Below are 6000 nucleotides of genomic sequence, written 5' to 3'. Positions count from 1 at the left end.
TGCTTTGTGTGATTGCCCTCTTCCACGGGCTCATCCCTCAGGTACCTTATAAGCAATAGCAGGTTCAAGAGGCTCTCGAGACCAACTGGGAGGGTAGAGCAGACCTGCACCATCACACGCCTATGATACTTGATCAGACAAGCAGATTGGCCCATCTTGGAGATATCATTTTCCCCACAGGATATAAAAAAAAAATTGAAAGAAGGACAGGTAGATCACTTATAATCTGGTCTAAGGACAGAATTCTCATGGAGAGAAGGCTCCTGGTATGTTGATAATTTACTCAGTTGAATTGAGAAGTTTAAGACTGACATATTATTTTTCTTACTCATAAAGTATTAAAAAGTATCCAGTTTAAAAAGATACGATAGAATTAAACTGTATTACCTTCAGAAAATCCATCTATCCAGTGCTAACATTTGAACCATCATGCCATTCCACTTTTAAATATACTTTGATTTACTGATATGAACAGAACTTCACACTGAATGTAGCCAAAAAAAGTTAAAATATCTGCCTTACAAGAAATTCAAGTGAAAGTACAGTTCCTTATTATAACCATAAAACAATGTACCCTTTATCTCAGTGGATGCACTTTGGATAATGTTCAAGCCTGGCAGAACTCTCTGTTGGACCTGATTCAGTGAGTTTAAATCGGCTGAAAGAGTCAGTCATTATCCAGGATAAATGTGAAAGTATCTTTAATATATACTGAAAAACAAATTTGTTCAAATTTGTGATCTAATTGGACATATCATTTTTATTGCACCTTGGCGCTGAATTCAGAAGGGGAAGTATAATCTGACAGCTCCTCAACTCCTTTTAAAACATTTAAAAATTTTCCACTGCTGTCATTTTTTTTTAGGAGTAAAAACAAAGCTGTGACTCCTTTCCACTTCCTGACATAATACCTTCTTTGATTTATTAAGTGAAGCATATGTGAGTTGTAATATTTGCTTAAAGGACAAAGAAAGAAAAATACAATAGAGGATATTCAGAAGGAAGCAATGCTGTTACAAGAGTCCTATCAAAAATGTACAAAAGGGTATTTAGAGAAAGCATACACATTTTTAGGAAAAGGGTATCCAGCAAAAAGAAGGATTTATCTGAACCTCCATTGAATATGAGGCAAACTCTGGTTAAATGCATCTCTAAAACTGGATTAAGTTAGTTCAGAATATGGAAGGGTCAATGTATAAGGGAGAATGTTTTTCATGTGAAATTTATATTATAGAATAAACAAAAGAAACCAAATGTTACTTTATGATAATTTTACAAATAATTCCCAGTGCACAAAAAATAGTAACTACAGTAATCCCTCCTCAATCGCAGGGGGTTCTGGAACGGATGAAAATCTGCGAAGTAGAAACCATATGTTTGTATAGTTATTTTTATATATTTTAAGCCCTTATAAACTCTCCCACACTGTTAACATTATTAGAGCCCTATAGACATGAAATAACACCCTTAAGTCAAAAGTTTAAACTGTGCTCCATGACAAGACAGAGATGACAGTTCTTTCTCACAATTAAAAGAATGCAAACATATCTTCTCTTCAAAGGAGCGCCGTCAGGAGCAGAGAATGTCAGAGAGAGAGAGCGAGATAAAAGCAAACCATGAAAAAATCAATATGTGCTTTTAAGTATGCAGAAGCACTGCAATAAAGCGTCCTTTGTAGAGGAGTCCGTATCTTCTAGGCAAACAGCCTCTGTGCAAACAGCCCCTCTGCTCACACCCCCTCTGTCAGGCAGAGAGAGATAGAAAGAAGCAAACAATCAAGCTCCGCGCGGGAGGCATATCTTATATCATTGAGGAGTTTTAGTTAATATGTAATACATGTTCTGATTGGGTAGCTTCTAAGCCATCCGCCAATAGCGCCCCTTGTATGAAGTCAACTGGGCAAACAAACTGAGGAAGCGTGTACCATAAATTAAAAGACCCATTGTCCGCAGAAATCCGCGAACCAGCAAAAAAATCTGTGATATGTATTTAGATATGCTTACATTTAAAATCCGCGATAGAGTGAAGCCGCGAAAGTCGAAGCGCGATATAGCGAGGGATTACTGTACATTAATAAAGCAATATATAACACTTCAGAGTAGGAGCTACCTAGGTGGGCACTTACTACTTTGTAACAAGGTATTTGTTCTTAATACATGAGTCCAAAGGGGTCAAGCCAAGCTGAAACAAGATGTTTGTCACATCCTTTCCAGCCCTGGACATTGGACTGTATTCAATTTACTCATCTCAATGCAAAAAACACTGAGATTAACAGGTTTCATATGCCTTTATAATAGAGGTTCCCAACTTTTTTTGCCCCGTTTATCCCAGGGCAACTTTTCAAAAGTAAATTTACCCTACCCTGTTTTTTTCAGTAATTTGAGTTGTACTTCTACCATAATAAATCAATCAACAAAGGGGAAGTTTTAAGATACTCTTTTTAACATTTTAAGTTTTAAGTTCAAATAACAATAGCAAAAATAAAACACATAATAATGCTTTTTCCATCCATCCATCCATTATCCAACCTGCTACTGTATATCCTAACTACAGGGTCACGGGGGTCTGCTGGAGCCAATCCCAGCCAACACAGGGCGCAAGACAGGAAACAAACCCTGGGCAGTGCGCCAGCCCACCGCAAGGCACACACACACACACACACCAAGCACACACTAGGGACAATGTAGATTCGTTAATGCACCTAACCTGCATGTCTTTGGACTGTGGGAGGAAACCGGAGTACCCGGAGGAAACCCACACAGACACGGGGAGAATATGCAAACTCCACGCAGGGAGGACCCGGGAAGCGAATAATGCTATTTCACTTATTTAAAAACAACAAGTGATGAACAGATAATGATATACCAGTCATATATACATGTCAAATCAATGAAAAGCTTGTTCTTGATTTTCATCTACAATATTTATATGAATATTCTTGGCACATTTATTGAAAAAGCAAGTCTCATGTCATCTTTGGAAACTAATCGAGATCTTTGCAACTTCAGCTTTTTTAAGCAAATTTAACCCCTGAGTAGGTGAAATTCACCCCCGGTTGGCAACCACTGTTTTATAGGAATTTAATTCTTTCAATGAAAATTTTTCTTGTTCTTCTTATGTCCTCATCCTTTCTGTTATGCTGCCCTTGTTATAAAGATAGGGCTCTGTTATCCGTTATTTATGTCTTTCTGTAGTGCAGATGGAGTTTCTAACTACAAAAAGTCTTCTTCCGTGCTCCAGTCTTTGACCACATGAGCACATATCATAAACAGCGCCAAAAGACTTAGGCTGGAGTTACTGTACACAACTTTTCCTATGATTTAGATTGTTGTAGCCTTCACTTACATAATCTTAGGAGTTGTAGATATTCATAGAACCTGCCTATTGCTGTCAGTGATATAGCATGCAGCAACCCAGAACTCAATCAAGGTGCTCTTCATCTCACTGCATTCTGTTACATGAAAATCAAATGAGCACAAATCGTAAGAATGGCTAGCTATGTCTATAACAGGTTACAGGCAATGAACATTCAACTGGAAGTGCAATGCATGCAATAAGCACACACATGAAAGAACAATGGTGGCTGGAAAGAAAGAGGGAAGCAAGTATTAAGGAGTGTGCAAACAGAGAAGAAGTTTGTCAGACCAATAACTGTTTGTCGTACCACAGGGCACCTAGTGTGAGGAGGCTGCCCCAATCTTTCCCACTCGGTTCAGCAGGATGAGGGGAATTCCCCAATAAAAGGAACCTCATAGTAATTTGTTGGCAAGTGATTTTAACCAAGTGTGACTAAGATTATTCTCATGGATCAAGATGCCATTAGGTCTAGGTTATATCTGGGGACATTGATGTTGTCTAAGTGATTCTCAGGGATCAAGGTGTGTCAGTTTTGGCTCTAGGTCATGTCCATGGACACAGTGAAGGTGTGTCAGCCTTTATGAGTCCAGCTTAATCTCAGGGATCATATATCCAGCAGGGGTCGTTCTCTCACCCCAGGATGTGTTTCTTGATGCAGAACTAACTAGAACCAATACCATCCTTTTTGTATCGATGTTGGAAAATAATTACGAGAGAGAGAGAGAGAGATGGTACACAATTAGATATATGTATTCAACTTGCTTTAAAGAATAACATTCATTCCTGGAATATAATGCCTAATTCTATATACATACATATTCAAACCGGAGAGAAGCCAAGGAACATCAGAGCCAAGTGGGAGAATGCTGACACACAGATAGCCCATCCAGCAAAGAATGTCGATGGCATAGTGAAGATGTTTCTAACATTGTGCTGGATCCTCGTCATTATAAACACATAATTACATATTCATAGAATTCATGTCAGATATGGGCAACTACAAGAAAAACTGACTGGTTATTACTACCTTCATCTGTTCTCATCATTTATCACAGACAGTTTTTTTTTAACCATATTGGTCAAGCAGACATCAGCACTTTTTACAAAAAACAGCTTGTGTGTCCTTAACATATTTTCTGCCCATCTCCCTAACCTGACTTTCAGCTGTTATATGTCCATCTTTCTGGCAGTCTCTCTCTCTCCGTTGAATTGCAAATCTTTGAAATAAATTTCACAAATCATATTGGCACTAATAGCCATCTTGTTATAGACCAAGGTAGACTTAGGTCTAGGTTGTATCCAGGAACACCTGTGTGTTGTTCATGTTGTAGCTGCTGAGTCCTTTGTAGGTCTCTATGCATAGTACTGAGAAGTGATAGGCTGTGCGAGCATCACTCGTAATCAGTGTTTGTGTGGATAGAGTATGTGTGTGTGCCTTTTTGCATGTGTAACATTTAGGGTGTGAAAGTTGACAACTCCCATAAGAAATTTTGTGAGTCTCACTCATCTTGAGATAATACACAGCACTATGAGGTTTGGGATTGTGAAGAAAGGTTTTGACAGAATCGTGCAATCAGTCACTCTCTGTGATTGATAGACAAAATTTGATATTGTCAGAGGCAACAATATTTAGCAATGAATATTGGTAAATTGTATACGCTTGACTATTCTTTTGCTTCTTCCTTCAAAGAAAGACTACACTTGATGTCTGCTGCTCAACATCCAAAAAAAATACAGTAATATTCTGTTTGAATATTATAAAAGCAAACTCCAGGCACTAAATTGCAGGTCATCTTTTTCCTAACTTAATTCAAGGTGTTTAGGCATCTATCTTTTGTGGAAAAGAGTGACTTGAAGAGTCCTAAAAAATTATGATGCCAGGCTAGCCACTCTATTTAATTGTAGGGCTACACAACTAATAGTAGAACTCAAGAGGATCCTAGAACACAAATCAATCACTTTAGCAGCATTTCTGTATCAGTAGGCCTAACCTGGATTGCTGTCTTGCTAAAGGCTTGGGTCACAAGTGAGACCCCTTCTTCCAGGGACAGCCATTTTTGTATGTTTCAGACTAAAAGGGACAGGACCTTTGTGAGTGAATAGGGCATGATCAGTCGGTCTCTTGGGGCATCACTTTTGAGCTGTGCAGGGAAGAAACAACCTAGTTAGTGACAGTGCCTCCTCTTGCTTTGGGTGGAACCACATACCTTATCAGAACTGGCAAAGTGGTCTTTAGATGCGCATATCCAAATATTTTTACATGTACCATAGTAGACCTGCACCTTCCTTCCTCCAATGTGTGTTTTTCATGAAGGATGTATAACTTTTATATTATACTGCTCCACATCAAAGCCCAGATCTTGTAAATCTTGAAATATGCACGTTCTTGTAGTTCATATGTTTTATTTCATATTACTGAGACATGTCTTTTCAGTCATATTCCCAGAAGCCTAAATTCAGGTGAGTTTGAAAAAATGTCTTTCTGATCATACAAAAAGGATTAAACAGACTTAATTAACTATTAGAGCATTTTTATTATAAAGATATGTAAAATAATGATATGGGAATCTCATTAGTAACTACATTAACGCTTCGCTCCTCAAATCCAGTCTTTGGGGATGGTTGCTGCGGATGACTTGCCTT

This window comes from Polypterus senegalus, chromosome 8 (genome assembly GCF_016835505.1).
Source record: "Polypterus senegalus isolate Bchr_013 chromosome 8, ASM1683550v1, whole genome shotgun sequence".
NCBI classification, from domain to species: Eukaryota; Metazoa; Chordata; class Cladistia; order Polypteriformes; family Polypteridae; genus Polypterus; species Polypterus senegalus.
The sequence above is the reverse complement of the archived record's forward strand: the minus strand, read 5'-3'. Positions refer to the sequence as shown.